Below are 18358 nucleotides of genomic sequence, written 5' to 3'. Positions count from 1 at the left end.
TACGTCTATTTTCATCCACTCAACACAATATTAAGTACAAACACACATTAGTTCAAAATCAAAGTTAATACATTGAAAATCCATTGGAAAATCAAACAAGAATCATGCAGCAGAGACAGAAAGTTTTAACTTCAGATGCAGATCAGACCTAGTACATGTATATGTATAAACTGACCAGCTAGATAATGTTGGACTCACAAATTAATGTGTAAATAAAATAGATTTGATAAAAAGAATGAAGTTTTTTAATGGTGTATTTATTTTATCTTTGTTCATCTATCAAAAATAAACATAAATGTTCAATGAAAAGCATTTGCAGTTTGTTCTCTTTATCTACTGACAAATGCTGATCATCAAATATTTACAGCAATTTGTACCAATAGGTAGCTATATAGTGGTTAATTGCAAATAATAATAAAATTTAAAGGAAATCCATGTGAAAATAAGCCAACAGATGGCCTCTGATAGGGTAAGGATTTCCTTAGCCTTTCCTTATCCAGTGTCACCATGAAACAATACCACATAATCCCCACACTGCTACCTTGCCAAACCTTAAAGGGGTCAATTTCTGAAGACTCAGTCAACAGTCATATTGCTAAATCTCAGCACTGTAAAGACAGTTCAAACAGAGCATCAACTGTGACTGATGCTCAAATTAACAGAAGAAATAACTTGACTTAATAAACATGTCAAAATGAAATCCTTTCCTTCTTTTATTACCTGCCTACTGAGCTTACTAATTCTACTCCTGTGGAATCATCAGGCTGATGGTGAAATGTTAAACAATGCAAATAACGGAACATAACGCAGCGGCAAAACGTACCATTTTAACCATGTAGATGCCGGGGAATGTCAGTTCTTCCAATGAATACACAAACTCACATTGAGGCTGATGATAAACACATTTCACTTCCTGCATCGGTTAAAACAAATAATGATCACAAAAAATTACATAACTTCAAACACTCTGTAAAATAAAACAGAATATCGAGAAAAAAACCCAGAAATTTACTGAGACAACTTAACAAGACGTGTTGCAGAGTAAAAAAAAAAAAAAAAAGTGCTGTTTGAATTCTGCAAAAAGATTTAAGTAAAAAGGAAACGATGACATTTCAACTTCTTTTTGGATGGAAAGAGTGGGGGTGGGGGTGGTAATATTTAGCTTGCTGCTTGTATTCTCATAATAAATTAAAGATCTGAGAATGAGTAATATCTAATGCACAAAATATTATTACTTAGATTTTCCTTATTTATTTTTTTTCACATTTCCTATTCACTTTCTGTTGCCCACTGAATTATACATTATCTGTCTGCTGGTAAAACAGATATATACGACAGATTGCTCCATGGGACAGGATTCTGTCTTATAACACAGTATGACATCCAATGAATTTATTATTGATAAATCTACCTCTTGGATATGAATGTTACATTAGAGGAAATTTAATTACAGGTTTTCAATCATACATAAATCAGAAGACTGGTGACTCTTGAGAGATTTCACTTTGTGCATTAATAATATCAACCCAGATTCAGAAACTGATAGCACACAAGTATACTTACCAGTACTTGAAATAAACTTTTTCACCCTCACTAACATTCAAAACCAGTCAAATAACCCATGTTTAAGACCAGATCAAGTTTTCTTACTTTAAACATTCAATTGTCCCGTTCACATCCTTAAGATATCTGAGCACTCTGTTAGTCCTATTCCTATGGGGTAATATACTCTGAATACAGTCACCATCCTCAAAATCCTATTGTTTTACTGCAGTCTTCTCCTGTTTCCTCTCTCTCTCTTTGCATGCTACCCTGCCATTAGTCGGTGTATACCTTAAGATGTACAAATTCTGCATTAGTAATTCATAAGATAACCTAATTATCACGTAACAATCCCAAGTAGTTTTGGTCTTCCTTTGGAGAAATAAACATAGTCGTCAATATCAGGTAGTAACTTAAATAACAGATCAATTACCAGGAAGTGGGAGAGCTGGGATTGGAGAAAATGGAGAGTTTTTAGCAATGTGATTAATTAGAGATCTTTAGGTTCCTTGTTTGATTCCGATAATGCAACATTCTATTGACCTACCTGTTTATAAAAATACCAGGTACATGTACCATATAAAACATCAAATCTACTTACAGTGTACTCAAAGTGTGTTAATACACTGTATATATATATGAGACAAGTACTGCATAGGCCAAAAAACATAACTGTTGATAGCCTTTGGACATATATATTCACAAGGACAAATTCATAATTATACATCATAGATCAGTTCGTTAATTCTGCATGACTGACATCTATGTTTGTGGATGCACATTACCTGGATTTGTTTAGAATGGGGGGTAGGATGGATGGGTGAGTGAAAACCATCACACAATCTTCAAGATCTGGAGAGAAAAAACCAAAAGCAATAACAAGTATGAATAAAAAGGCCATAAAAACATCATCTTCTCTCAACATTGACCATATTTTCTCCCAGAAGAATGGTTAATCTATACAAAGTATCTAATAACTTTTCCACACAGGCCCACATGAAGTAAATATTGTGTTTTGTGGGGAGGTTCTATTGGTATTGAATTTGATTTGTGGATTCTAATGCCAGTTTTTATTCTGACCCAAAACAAACTATGCCTTTTTGATCTTCGACTGTGAAATAACAAATCAATTTATCATCATCTGTAGGGTAATTAACAGGGAATAATAAAAAAATAAGAAAGTTCAAACTCAGTATCTTGTTGAAGTATGCCATGGTATCATTGTCGTTCTGTAAAAACTTCATGATTGAATCCCCATGCACCATCAATTGATCCTGATCTGTAGCGGTATATTTTTAATCAATAGTCCAGGTTATGCAATCTTGAAAAAAATGATAAGTGAAAAACTAGTGGGTTGATCCAAAGATAAAAATCAGAATCAAAAAGGAGTAAAACTGATTGGTACAAATGAATTTATGGATACAGCAAACTGATTATGAGTCCCGTAGAGGTGAATAAGAACGAAATTTAACACTTTTTTAACAATTAAACTTCTTTACAAATTAAAAAGTTTGCACTACCATTTAGCATAATAGTTTGAATGAATTCATTTTCATATAAATTTTTCAATTCACAATCCGATTATTAAAGGTATCAAAGTAATGTATTTTTATTTTAAGCCTCAATTAGCAAAAATTATAGTCTGGTGAAAGAAAACATGTACAGATGTATATAGTGAATTCGCTAAAGATATTATTACGAATTCATTATACAGATATAACAAATTATGAATATAACGAAGTAAATCCATTGATCCCTAGGACTTCGCTATAACTGAGTTTTACCGTACTCAAATTTTCAATACAAATTTTTTTTATTAATTATTCAAAAGATAATTAAATTCAAATTGCCCAGTTTTCTCTGCATCTGTGATCAGACACTTTTTATCTTACATGTGTTAATTATTCATCTCTTCTACTAGCTCCACTTCAGTGGTTCCACTAATGGCAGAGGTCTTGATGGTTAACACAGATAAGCACAGACCCCAAGAAGACCTGGGGACAAATCCAATACTGGTACAAGCCGCAGTCGCATGCGTGTTCAGTGAGAACTGTGAGCAATAGTCAGTGAGTGACTGCTTCATTAGGACATGTACACCGACCACTTCCTGACATAGTCTGCAGAGGCTATACAGCTCAAGATCATGTATTGTAAGCAGCAAAGCCTAGCACTGCAAATAGACAAGTTTTTTCTGTAAGTCGATCTGCTGCAGAGTTCATGAGCCTGACATGCTGTATACAAAGCATCAGTACACTTTTGAACAGCATAAACATTTATAAATATTAATCCACTGGTAGCATAAAAACAGCAATTATTAAATATGAATTACATGTATTTCACACATATCATTTCTAAAAAAAATATGTATTCATCATTCGTTGTATGCTTGTATATACGTCCCTGCTTGTACAGATCATTCTTTCTCTGAGAAAAAAATAATGGGGTCTCTAACTGCCATAATACTTTTACATAATACTATAAGATTTGAATTGAATCAAATTTATTATTTTGATACATACACATGTACCACTAATTCATATATTCCTTTTTAACAAATAATATAAATCAAACCAGTTTTGTGACCATCTTCTGGATGCCATGATAACTTCTGCGGCAAGAGCCTGGGATGATTTTTGAGGACGAAGATCATTTTAAGGGGAGGAATGTGACGGTCAGATTGGTTCCAATACCGGAGCCAAATAGCTCATTGAGTAAAACACCTGACTAGAGGGTTTGATTACCGGCCGATCGAGTCCGTCATTCTTTCTCCCCGTTACAATACATTTATTATACATATTAATCTAAACATTTATATATTATTATCAGCTATGTACTGTGCACAGGACCAGTCTCTTACAGAATTAGAGATACTGCAATAAAAATTAAATTGTGGCATTTGATCGAATATTAACAAGTTTCAAGAAACAAAGCCGTGTCAGATTGAATTCTAGAGTTGTCGCTCTTTGATCTTGTAAACAAAAATATCTGAAATACATCCCAGTTATCTCTCTTCAGCCGTTATCTTGCAACGTTTGTAACAATTTTTTGTCACTGACACCGCCGCCTTGCTTTAAAAGCAGATTTTTTTTTTTCCAAAGCCGTTTCTTATTGCTCGAAAGAACCGTCACATAGATCTGTTATCTCCTGCACCGTTCCATCCGGGGGAAAGGCGCGCGAAAATTTATTAATATCGGGTTTGGAAAACTGTCGAAGGAACATTTTTTAACGGAGGCGTATTTTTCGTGTCTAGAAAAATATGAGTTGTCATGCAATTATATAGGTAAAAGCCATGCATATTTTGTAGGTTTGGTATCATGTATTAGATTAGTTATAACAAGAAATACCTGGGTTTTTTTAACGCTGTTCTCAAAATTTATCATATAATTCTAAAGGGGGATTGGGTGTTGAAAGGGTCTTACCCCTCTCCCTTAAAAATTCGACCTTTTTTAATTTGCATGGTTTCATTTTCAGATTCCCCCATCCAAATATCGATCATCTAACGTAACATGAATATTTATTATAATATTATGCTTGAAATTTGTATCTATCAACAAAATATAGAGACACATCATAATAGCATTTCATTTTTTCAATGCTCTTAATTATAATAGAAAAGTTTTGACATAGTCTAATACTGATTTGTGATCCTGGGGCCAGCTCTTTTCTTTAGTCATTAAGCATTATTATGGCAATGTTATAAACTTATATCTATATAATTTTTATATATACCGTAGATATAGGAATGGAAGGATGAAGGTGCTGTCACTCTACAGGATTTAGTGTTTATATAATAATTTATTTATACATGTAAATAAATATCAGGCCCAGAATTCAAGCACAAAATTATCTTTTTCTCCCAAAGTTTATATCTCCAATACCGGTACCTGTACTAAATATCAGAATTTTTTTTAAAAGCTCTATTTGGCACCTATTCAATGGATTTTTAGTAAATCATATGATGAAATTTATATTTGTTCATACATGAAATTCTCTTGCTAATTGTCACACTAGCAAAGTAAATTTTCCTTGTAGATACTCTTAGGTAGAGGCCTTGAAAGATTTTTTAAAAATTTAATGACAAACTAACACGAATGTAAACAGAAATTCTGTAATTGAATTTTTGATGATAGCATATATAAAAGCCATCAAATCCTTGGGATCCAGCCCTTGTGTGCTTAACACAAAGTAAGCGGGGCTCTGAATGGAAACGGGAGGCGAATAAACCCTCCCTCTTGTCCCTTCAAGTGTTTTGTTCTGTTGGACTTCGAGGATCTCCAGGGTTGGACTTTTATGCAATCTATTCATGCCTCATCTTTGACATGGAATTTAGAATGATACACAAATACTACTATGTTGTATTCTCTGTAACAATGCATGTTTACTTTATTGATTAAAAGTCTGATATCTTTTCTATGTGTGAATAAATTTGAGTTGAAATAATTATATGGGAAATCTGTAACAAAGAACAGAAATATGAATCTGACACGTTAAGCAGCAAGCGTGTATGGATTATTATAGAATTCAATAAGTGTTAATATTTTACACCATTGAAAGGTGTATTGAATTTTTATCAAATCACAAATGGTTTCTCAATATTTCATGTCTTTTTATTCGGATGAGTTGATATGTGGAATTTTATTAATGTAAAAAATTAAATTACGTATACATCAATATACTGTAAGTGGCTTTTTTTGTCGCTTTCCCATCTATAGGATTATATCTGGAGTTTGAGTGGTAAGTGAGAAATTAATGCATTTTACCTTCTTGTAAATGTCTGAATGAGTGATATACTATATAGGTAAGCAGTTTACATTTATTAATTTGCATATGTTAAAATCAGAAGCATCCTCTTCAACTCAAGGCATTTGTTTTAGGAGCCATAATCCAGATAAAAATGATGTAAAACAGGCAAACAGGATTCTTGACACTGAATGTTGTAAACATGCAGTTTGTTTGTTCTGTATGTGTAGACGGACTATAAAAATGGGCAAGAACCAATTTAAGTCATAGAAAAAATATTTGGTTTTGTTGATAGATGCAAGCTAGTGTAAGATTAGGAGTCTATTGATAAACAGACACTGGGGATTGTAAAGTCATAAATCGTACAAAAGTAAATAAACGTCACTTTACAGTTATGTCATATTTATGGAGATTTTGTGCATATTTAAATGGGAATTCGCAGGTAGTCTGTTTGTGCTTGTGGTAATTGCACCCTGATTTCACATGGGGTGTTTGTTGGTAATAACAAGAATCCAAGAGATCCCCATTCATCCTGCATTGTATGCCTCCATCAATGACGAAGCTCGCTCTTCAATGCAGCCTTTCTGTTTCTTAGTCCTAGCAGAATGAATAAGCTTATCCCTCGGTGCTTTTTCTGATTTTACAGGTTGGAGGACTGTGGATATAAAATTCAGATTTCATTTTTATGATGTGAATGCAGTAGAAGTAAATTTCTGTCTGAGTTTCTCTCTCGCATACCCAAGCGACAAGAATAAGGTAAATTTCAGATTTCTTTTAAAGACTGTAATGAAGTTTATTTTTCTGTGTATGAAGCTATAAAGTTTCCGACTTTTAACTTTAGTACCTTATTATATATAATTTTCTGCATAACTTCATTGTTGTGTTTGTGTGTAGGATAAAAATTCCAAATAAATAATATTAAGGTCTAAAGGAATGCGTTTTCGTTTTAACTATACATGTATTGTCTTGTTTGTCAGATCACTCTTAGATATTTTGAAGTTATATGTTCATATCATAGATGTGGCTTTTTTCAAAATTGTATAATAATCATATGTTGTTCATAAATATTGAATATTGGCAGTCAGAATTAACCTTGGCTCTTCAAGTATTATGAAGTCCAATGATACATCATGGATGACAACCGTATGATGTCCTGATCAAAATCGCTTTTTTATCACAATTTACATATTTAATGTATGAAGGACATGTAACATCATGTTAGATGATTACAAAACGTAGAAATTTGGTGGGTTGGGGAAAGAAGAATGCATTGCCAGGGCATACAGTGTTACATGTATGATCGGTCTTCCATTCTTCTGGCCTTCTGGTATCTAACACCTTAGTTTAAAAAAAAAAATCTGTACATTACAAGATACTTAGATTATTTGAAATAGTTGCTAGTTTGCTTCATTTAAACTTTGGAAATTAAATTTGAAATAGTAGCACAAGCTAAATTTTTGTAAGAAGTTTGTCTGACAGTGCTGAAGTAGATAAAATGAGTTAAGAAAAGCGTTGTGATTTTGTCAGTTTTGTGATGGAACTGATTGACGAAAATGTTTGACAATCTTGTAATTGTTAGGCGTTGAACTGATTGTCTTGATTTTGTCAGTGAATTGCAATAAAATTGATTGCAGCTGAGGTATTTTTCATTGATTTTATAATTTGCTATCACAAATTTAACATTCTAGATACTGTAAAAAGAGCCCATGAAGTGTTCCAGATATTTGCATAGCTAGTTCATCTATTCCAGTGCACATATTGTTCCATGCTTGCTCAACTTAATTTCTAATTACATGTGACTCGCAGACATCATTCTGAACTGAAAATAATTTCCTTACCCAGGTTGAGAATGTTTATACAGATAAATGTTATCAGGCTTTGAAAAAAACTCATTATATAATTAGATAAGGCAAGGCTAACAAGGTGTCACTACCACAGAATCTTATCTGCCTGTAGTTTGACTGGAGTTTATTAATTCGCTGTATCAGGTAATTCTAGACCAGAAAATGATCCGCCCTATTGTCGGTGGCCAGTGCTTTTTCGCTGTTTTATTTGACTCGAGTGACAAGGAAATGGTACACAGTCTGCTTGCGCCTCTATCCTGATTGTCATCTGATTAAATCGACCACTCCGATTTTTTAACAGGGAAAATGGTTCGGAAATTGGTAGAACTATATCCTTTGACTGATTACATTAGGAGTTGTTTTGAGTAAGCTGACAAATCTCTTTGGACTGAACAATGCACAGTTTATGATTTCTGAATTTACTGTTGGTAATAAGTGCAAAGCTCATTCATGTTTAATGTTGGCAATTTATTTGCACGCTAATTTACCTCTCTCATTCTTTGCTGCCTGGTGACAATCCATTTAATTTTTCTATAGGAATTTCCCTATTATTTTCTTATCAAAGAATATGAAATATCGTTTCTCCTAGCAGACACAGCAATTTTATGAACAAAGCTAGCAGGTACAAAGTTAGCCAGTAGATTGTTAAATCATTATCCAGGACATGAATTATTTATGAATCTTTTCAAAATCACTATATACATTTTCATTCAGTAGGATCAAAGGCAATGTGTGAAATTTATATTAATTTCATGTGTTTGTATTTAAACAATATTACATTATGGTAATAAAATGAAATAGGAAGTAAAAACTATTTTATGATTATAATGACTTTCCTTCTGGGGCTCAATGTTGCATCTGATTGATTTTTCTCAAAATAATCAGAAACAAGGTCATGATAATTTAAATTACAAGGTCATTATCTGAAAAGGGAGTATAAAGATGTAGTGTGTACCTTTTATCATCACCTGGTGAATCAGAAATCAAAAACCATCAAACTTTACCAAAAGCAATGTGGTGATGCCCCAGAATAATACGTTGTACAAACAAAAACAGCGACACTATTGACTGATATAAAGCAAGGCTTCTGGTACCAACTGTAGGATTGAACAAAGTGGTACCGTAAGCAGTTGACTCATTTTAGACATTAGTGGAATGAATTTAACAAGGAAATCTTCCTCTAGATTATTTTAAGCCAGCATTAATTTCATTTTTTTTAGAAAAATATGCCATTCATTTCGGGTGGAATGCAAGAATAGGTCAAGGTTCAGTTCATGTGTATACGAAAGATGACATTACATTTCATGTCATGACCAGATTTCCTCTCTGTGCTGCACATTTAAAATAAGCATGCATTGAGTTAAAAATAAGTTGAAATGAATCAAATATCAATGTGATAAAGTGATTTTTTACCCAAACAGTATTACATTATATAGAAAGTGTAAAAAACTTTATCTGACAGAAAGTGACTCATTTTGGTCACGAAACCAATGGCATGCACCACTGCAAGTCTCTTTGTGGTATTAAACAATTCTCCTACAGAGATGTCAAATATGACCGTGCTTGGAAATTGACAGAATTTTATTAATGCCAAGAAACCAATATACTGCAAACTTGGGTTGTTAGAAAAAATAAAGTCAGAATGCAGATCTTTGTACCATCTGCACATAAGCATATAGCTATTTCTTGTTAGAAATTGTTTGGAAGAATTCAATAGTGTCATTAATGCCACACATATAGATAAAGCCATAGACATGTACAGGTAGATAGGGAGGTATAACTCAGTTTAGAACTCTGATTAGAAGCATAGGGGATGATGGATTTAATAAGACTCAATTTGTACTTGTGATTTTAGTGAATAGAAAGAAGGGAGATATTTTTCACACTGGCATGAGAAAATGATGACCTTTGGCCCCAAGAGTCTGGTCCTGACATAGGATATGTAGGTAATGAAGGGTTATTTAGATGTCTGAATGTCGGGTAAAAAAGATTCACCTTACAGGTAACAATTTATGGAGTCTTAGTGGAGGCGTTTGGGTGAAAATGTTAATCAAGGTGTATAATGATGGTGATTACGTGTACCCTATCTCTTGGCATCATCGTAAAAAAAAACGGGAGATTATAGTAAAAACGGGAAAACATAGCAGTGGTCTCAATTACTTGGTCGGGGCTCAAATGCTTTCACATTGTGGTCACTCAGCTAACTCCTAATTCGGCTTGTCCTCAATAAATGTTTTTAGCATTCTAGTGGTTATAGAAATTCCCTCTGATATTAAGGAATGATTAAATGTCCCATGAACAAGTATCATCTGATTCGACTTGATGCTTTTTGAAATCTGCTAGAGCCCGGGTGTGTGCTTGTTTGAAGTTAACTTTGATTTCCTCCACAAAATCTATATAACAGAGATTACAATCAATGGGAGATGGTAATAATTTCGACATTTAGTGTTCATTTTTTTTTCTAAATTGAACTCATGATTTTAAACCATCCAAAAGTCATTTATCAACTTTTGAAAGGGTGAGGTATTGAATGCAATATTAATGACCCAGATATTCAAATTGTTTGATTGTTAGTAATGGAAGATTTATTAAATCTATACTGCTAAATCATAAACTTTGCCTTTCCTTCAGATATGAAATTATTATTATCCATTGAATATGTTGTTTTTAGATATTAAAGAGATATGCTACTGTGTACATAGCTTGTTTACTTGAGCAGAAAACAGTCTCGTCTTTCAAGTTTTTTGAAATTTTAATTTTTTTTTCTGAAGAAGCTACTAAGGCTGAAAAAAAATTTGATTTGTAAATTGAACCAAATGAAACTGTTGTAACCAACTGAATAAAAAAAAAACCCGTTTATACCCAATATACATAAAATGATACATGCATTTTAGGAAATTGTATATGTGCAATATCAGTATTGTTTTATTTGTATTTAGACAATAGTCGTATTTATTTATCATTAAGTGTTATTTTAAGTAGAATTGTAGGCAATGGCTACTGGCTATTTGAACAAAGAAAATTAATTTAGTTTTTAAAAATAATGTTAAAATTGTCCATGTTCATAATATTAAAATGACATTGCTATACAGGTTAAGATATTTCTTGTTCATAATTTGTCACCCACATTCATCAAGTTTTAAGTGTAATAAATGAGACGGGCATTCCTGCTGGGCACTGACTGGCAATGTGACATCACTACATGATGATCCCCTTAGTATCGCAAAAACCCTGAGAAATGAGGACATTTTTAAAAATTTTACAATCCAGAAGTATGATTTCCAGGACAAAAATTTTTCCCTGTAAAATGTACGTGCAGTAAAGTGTTCATCTGGTTTATGTTTTAACAAAGTAGAAGACGTAAAATAAAGGTCTTGTATCTTAATCAAATTAAACAATTAATACATAAAAGGAGTTAGGACAGTAGATGGGCCTATTAATACAAAGAGGATCAATCGGTAAGTAGATGGACTTCTTTATGGATAGACCGGGAGACACTATAGGTACTTATGGTTACTGCTCCCTCTGATGCATGGCCATCAGCTCAAGTCAGTTGATGCAGACTTGTTATATTGGTTTCCTTTAACCACAGCTAAAGCAGTCTTCTTACCAATCCCAACAGTTTCTTAAGGAGCAGTCCCATATTCATCTCGCTTATAGAGCCCTCTCTCTCTCAGTGTCTGTTCCAAAGGCAAGGTGCTAATTACCTCTGATTACATCCTTAAGGTTGATATTGTTCATGTGTTTGTTTCTGCTATTGAGGACATACATAATGAATGGCGGCCTGCTGGCTTCCTTCCATAGAAGGTAATGTTTGTGACACCTTGGGCTTTCGGCCCCTGTCTCCTCAGACCCTAGGGAACAGGCCTGGTGATAATGTAACAACAGTAGGGTGCTTCGGGTTATATAAGGGACTGAAAGCTTTTAAAGTTGAGTCAAGTGTATTGATTTTTCCTGCCTTTTTCTACTCTTTTACATAGATTACTTTATGAAAATGTTTGATCGTTCAGTTTGCTTAAAAATCTTGTCATTGTATTATATTGAGCAGGAGCATTTGCGCTTCCCTTTTTCATACATAAAAATGAGCCCTTACATCCTTTTTAAAGATAGTTATATCTAATTTGATGATCTTAAGATTTTGCCATTAAAGCATTAAGACAGTTTTTGGACTCTGCCTATAATTGAATCATGGGTTGGTTAATAGAAAGTCAAAATCTTTCTGTAACTGACACAGTATTACCCTAGAATCGACAGATTTGCCACCCATGTCCATTGTAACAGACTGACCACATTAATGATTCAATTGAAGCCATGAAATTGTGTATCCTTTTGTGAAGGTCAAAGTTAATTTTGGCCATTAAGTTTAGGGTGTGTTCAGAACAAAACATTAACATGGGTCTCTGTTGGAAATCCTTTAACCTTATGCCAGTGGGGCCGTGAGTGACCACCTAACATAGGAAGGCTAGGTGGACTGCTGGAATTTAATGTGATGTAAAACTACCTTATAATTAAAGTGAAAGAGGCTGCCCATGGCTAGATGTCACACATTGATGTGAATGGAGTCCTAATGTATTCCCCTCCATGCCCACTGTCCACTAATCGCACTCAGTGCTGAGTTAATGAACAGGTCTGTGTTAATTAAACGCTCTTTACGGATGTGTGAACACAGTAGGAGCGGAGGAGGAAGCCCCTAGTCTCCAACTTTATGTAAGTTTATTGTAAATTTCATAAAATGTTGGTAAAAAGAATGAAAGAATCATCCAATATCTTTCTCATTTTTAGTGTGTTCTTTTTTGTATGGTATCCCAGTCCACTGGTATCAGTGCAAAATGCTGGTAACACTGCATGGCCTTTTAATTTGTCAAAAAATCAGTCTGCGAAAGTCATATTAAAATATGCTATGCTTCTTTTGAAATAAACTAATTTTTCAAATCTGATGAAAGACAGAGTGGTTTTAATGGATTATAATTAAGTCTTGCATAAAAGTTTCAAAAGTGTGGGAAGATGTTACATGTATTCTCAGATATTAATTGCTCCAAGGAGTTCTCTGACAGGATGAATCATATTTTATAATTTCTTTTTAATTGCGTAACTTTTCTTAATCTGGATTGAGTATTGTAATTGTACTCATAATTGTTATCTTTTTTCTGGATATTTTCTTTTCTTCCACATGTGTACTAGAGTACAATTGAAGGATTGTGGGTAAACATTACTGTCTGTAATCTCCACTTGCACTAACTTTAAATCAGTGGCAATCCAATACAAGTAGCTGCCAAAAATCATATACGCTATCTTCTGTTTAAATATATCAATTGATAAAAAAAGACGAGTGTAGAAGTGTGCTCTCCCTCATGCTTGCCGTATTTTGTGTATCTACACCACTGCAGTAGGATTGTACTGTGTAACATTCCTCCCTCTTGGTGTAATACAAATTACAGGTACGCTGTGAGCTTTCTATCAGATTTGGTGGAATAACAGTCTTTATTTTATTTGTGAGATATTTCTGATAACTCATCCCAACCATGGAGAGATGAGAAGAACTTTACAGGTAATGCTGGATATTAGAATCACGCCTGAGTGAATCAATCAGGTTGGTCGCACTTCATTTGCCAAGACCCCGGGTCCGTATAGCACAGATTTAAAGATGTTTTCCTAATCTTAATTGAGTGGATTTTTTCTTGATAGCGTGTGGACAAATTCATATGTGTAATCTATGGCAATTGATGCTTGATTAGATCTGTAAAATTCTACACATATTTTTTAGGACGTGCGCTGTAATTGTATAGGAATATTGCTGTGTGGCAAGAGGAAAGTGTACAACAAACCCTTGCTATCGAAGCTAGCATCAAAAGGCATCTCACAGAAAGAAGTTCTTGGAAAGGTAAGTGCAGAGCAATAACTATTTTGTCTCCCTTACATAGATTTCCCAGTGTTTTAATCAAGGTATGCATTTTATTGAGTACTTGAGGCTGTCACAGATACGGATATGAAGCAATTAATAAATTAAAACAAACTGAATTGAAAAAAAAGGATCCCAATGTTAATATTTAAAATCCAGCGCTATCGGAAGGTGACAGGGACCTGTGATCTCTCGGATAGCCTGCTGGCGACTCGGGTATTATAACCCAGCGCCAGGCGATACCTTTAATAACACACCGTGGCTTATTGAAGTCAGCCAGATCTACCTGCGTGCTGTTTTTAGAGCATTAATCAATACTCCACTTTAACACTTCATCCATTTACTTTTACTCTTGGTTGTTTTTTTTTATTTTTCACTTCTTTGTTCCTGCAACATCCTCAAAGATAGTAATGATTTCTTTTCCTTGGTTCATCCAATTTTCAGGCAAGTGAATTTTTATCTAGTTTATAAGGAAAGAATTTTCAATTTCACAGACTTTAAGAATAGGTTTTTTTTTTTAAGAAATAGGTTTAAAATTTAGATCCTGATTACTTTATTTGTTTTAATTTAAAACATTTTTTTTTTTTTAAGAAAAAAATTCCAAGAATTTTTCAATTTATTTTTTTGTGATAATGGAAAAGATGCTGAATTTTTAGACTTATTAGAAAGCTAATACTAGTACATGTATTTTAAAAGAAAATGAAGTTTGTGTTTTAGCTAGCTTAAAATTGATTTTCAGTAGTTATCATAATCTTACTATAATCTGAGTCCTGATAAGTAAAAATAAATTTTAACTAAATTTTTTTCCCCTAGCTAGCAATTATTTAATGTGGTGATTCTATATTGCATGTACCAGGTACCTCTGCAACCACAAGAGTTTGAGATCGATCTTCTTGTAACTTGATATTTAATGAAGAGCTAATTTGTGTAGAATTTGTTTTACAATGTTTAAATGTTGTCACTTTTGAGAGAGGTGGATTGGGGGGTCAAGAAGAATTGGATTCTCATGGAGTGGCGGAGAAAGACTGAGTAGTGTGTGTTCAGTAAACAGGCAAACAAATCGGTGAGGGGGAAGCCCTCACATTGGATACAGTAATTGCTCAAGTTTGAAGCTTACTCTGACAATAAATAGTAGGATAATATTTATTTATACCTGGGGATTACTGTCTTGCTACTTTGTTCACTGGTGTGAGTTCTGATAGCTTTTTGTGATCCCGTATTTTTATAGCAACAAAAAATGTAAATTCGAGTCTGGGAAAATGTTCAAAGCCCCTGGCGTACCTTGACTTGTTTCACCTGATGCAGGTAGCAGTAGTCTGTGTCTATGTTTTGAGGGTATTGATCTGTGGCCCTGTTTTGTCGGGTATTTCGGAGCATGTGGAAACTCCATCCATCACTGGATGGTGTAGAATGCTGACAGTGAATTACCGGAGTCTAATTGCTCAATATTAGCTAATTATGTTTACTAATTTCTGTTCCTGAAGCCTGCCCCTTTGTTACCTGTAATAAAGATACCTTAAAATCTCCTCATCATGCAACAGAATGATATGATATAACTATTCCGACGGCTTATGATGGTTTTAGGTGATGTACAGAATTTTACGAAGCAATATTATACTCAGTGGTTTGTGAAAATCATTAACAATGTTCAACATTCTCTGGGTAAATAGAGAGCAACAGGGGATTCTTTAATACTTTCTATTTTAAAATATAAAACATGAAGGAAAAGAATCATCACGCTATATAAATGTTACAGACACCCCTGGGTGCAGTATCACATTAATATCTTCTCTGTCACAGCTGATTCATGCGGTGTCATTTATCAAGTTTTACACCAGGTATTTGGGTTTGAAAAGTATTGGTAGTGACCTTTTGATTTCATACTTTTGGTGTCCACTGTAAAGATGACACGGTGACAGACATTTCTGTAGTGCGAGATGGTGACGGACTCCGTAAAATTTTGTGTTTTTGGCAGCGTTCAGATGGACAATCCTATTAGACGTCTTTTGTGGTGTCATTACAAACAAGACGAGGCAGACACTAGGACATCTTGGAGGGGATTTAGGAAAGTGTGAACGCTCAAGAATCGGGATCCAGATCGTGTGAGAATAAATCCCTATTGATTTCAATCCAAAATAAAATATTGGTATGAATTCTTTTTAGAGGGTAACAGAAAGGATTGATTTGTTTGTACATGAAAAAATCATTCTTTGCCGTCCAAGATTATGGGTATTTTTTTGTTAGCAGGGCAAAATAGTTGGAAGCCCCATAAATCCCCAAAATATTGATTTAAAGTGATATTTGTTTAATCAGAGATAAGGTGCAGATTTCAAAGGTCATAATTAGAAATCTAGAGATGGACCCTATCTTTTGATGAACACATTTCAAAAACAATTTTACAATCCCTAGGCAAATATAAAAAGTAATTGGCAGCTACTGACCAAATTTTCATAAAAGAAGACTAAATCTTGTACTTCATAAATCAGGTATGTGTCCTATAGATGAGTATGAAGCGTATAATTTCTGAGTTTTGTCGGCTTTATCTACTTCAATAGATATACTTCCTATTGATTTTTCATCGTTTTAAAAGTTAAAAACGAATAGCCCACAAATCAGAGTTCAGAGAGAGAGAAAACTTTAAATTCGGCAGCTATTGTTGCATGACCAGACATTTATTGGTTTAACCTAAATGGAAAAATTAGGAAAATAAAATTGTTATAGCCCATTAATGTGTCATTTTATTGGTATTTATCAAATTCTTGTATGGCTTTTACGAAAAAAAAAAATTTAAAAATGCAACTTAAAGAGATGTGTAAATGAATCAGCAGGCTTCCTATACAGTTTGAATCTGCAATGTATGTATACTTACCACTGCATGGGGAGGGTGCCCTGTTTTTTTCTGGGATGTGAACTTTTGTGCTACACTTAATTATTGAAAAGCCCAAATTCAATAAATCAGGACAGAGGTATTGATCTTAGATAAACCTCTTCTGCACCAGTCTTCATCACAATAGAACTATTTGCGGTGCAGCCCCCCTGTATTCTTTGTATCCCTTGGTAGGTGTTTTATTATTCTTTTGGTAATCTTGGAAAGCTTCTTTCAGGTTACAGATAATAGTTGTAAAGTCAAAGTCCTTGTGCTGAAAGATTTTCATAGATCAAACTTAAAGGAGATGAGTAAAGAAGTGCTTGGCTTGTTCCATTTGTGTCCAGGCAACAAGTAATTCAGTTAATAAGATAATGTAACATTAAAGTTTTAAAATTCATATTATTTAAAACTATCTAAAACAATAAATGTTGCGCAGAGTTAAAATTTGAAACTTTAATGAAGATATTTCAATATCAACATATTGCTGTAATTTCATGTATAATTTTTTTTTCTAAAAACAAAATATTGTAAAAAATATTTTTTTAAAAAATTTTTGATCAATTTTTCATCTTATTTAAATGATGCAGTCAGCCTCCAATGAAACTATTACAGTTGAAACTGTATGCACATGATAGTAAATTGACACCTTATTACTGGTAGCTTTGATTTGAAAGAAACTGTCAAGCAAGGTAAAAAGGTATACTTAGTTAATCCCACAACAGTCTGGTCAGTAAAACAGATAGCTCTTTTTATGTGGCCCTCTCAGCATCTATACAAATTACCAGGGACATTAAAATGCGTTTGATGTCGATGTTACACAATATTTGTAAAGTGAAAAATGTTGCCGACATTTTAAGAAACTTTGAAGTGGTTATTTAGATTCTTGAGGAGAAGGACTTCAAACTAGATCAGTGACAGGGAAGAAAAATAGTCTGAAAAAACAAGGATGACAAAATGTAGACTAATTAAACAGCTATAATTGAAACCAGAAATATTGGATCCAACTACGTTTACGTAGGTGATGCACCAAAGCAAACACAAACAAGCCCTCGAAAAGAATGAAAAAATATAAATGAAATAAAATATATATTTTATATGAAGTCTATAGAGATTTTATTTTGAATAATTTAAGTACAATTTTATTGATTATTGAGTGTGGTTATAGACATAAAAGTTTCATCATGATGAAAAGAGTAAAAATATTCAGTTAATGGAAGAAATACTTCTCTCTTTAGACTTGCACGTGGGTTTAATTTTATTAGGGGATAATTAAACCGAGAAAAAATGTGAATGTTAATGGAAACTTGCTTTGATTCTATAATACCATCAGATGTAGATCGGTATCTTGAAGGACTGAAGAAATCATGGATTGAGCTCCATTTATGTTCCTTAGCTTTGTAGCATTTCCTTTGAAATTTGTCTAAACTATATAACTCATAATTAGTCTAACGCATGACTCAGAGA

At 33.5% G+C, this 18358-nt stretch overlaps 2 protein-coding genes across 15 annotated transcripts in view; one reads left to right on the top strand and one right to left on the bottom strand.

Annotated features, from left to right (window-relative positions):
- LOC105325026 (kin of IRRE-like protein 1) overlaps nt 1-4267 on the bottom strand; it is a 46570-nt gene extending 42303 nt beyond the window's left edge. For 3 of the 8 annotated variants that reach the window (XM_066077324.1, XM_066077325.1, XM_066077328.1), the window contains exons 1-2: nt 2328-2820; nt 1651-1833 (exon numbers count right to left, since the gene is read on the bottom strand). The gene's annotated coding sequence lies outside the window, so the exon portion shown is untranslated. Of the gene's footprint in view, nt 1-823; nt 914-1650; nt 1834-2327; nt 2823-3434; nt 3713-4113 lie in introns of those variants that run through there. The other 5 variants (XM_066077323.1, XM_034447614.2, XM_034447612.2 and 2 more) reach the window with 4 other exon arrangements.
- Nucleotides 4268-4713: 446 nt separating this feature from the next.
- Nucleotides 4714-18358, top strand: part of LOC105325024 (nephrin) — a 45377-nt gene continuing 31732 nt past the window's right edge. The window contains exons 1-3 of one of the 7 annotated variants that reach the window (XM_034447596.2): nt 4714-4822; nt 6929-7038; nt 13891-14007. The gene's annotated coding sequence lies outside the window, so the exon portion shown is untranslated. Of the gene's footprint in view, nt 4823-6928; nt 7039-10048; nt 10073-12638; nt 12834-13443; nt 13675-13890; nt 14008-14445; nt 14470-15990; nt 16128-18358 lie in introns of those variants that run through there. The other 6 variants (XM_034447600.2, XM_066077314.1, XM_034447599.2 and 3 more) reach the window with 6 other exon arrangements.

This window comes from Magallana gigas, chromosome 2 (genome assembly GCF_963853765.1).
Source record: "Magallana gigas chromosome 2, xbMagGiga1.1, whole genome shotgun sequence".
NCBI classification, from domain to species: Eukaryota; Metazoa; Mollusca; class Bivalvia; order Ostreida; family Ostreidae; genus Magallana; species Magallana gigas.
The sequence above is the reverse complement of the archived record's forward strand: the minus strand, read 5'-3'. Positions and strand labels throughout refer to the sequence as shown.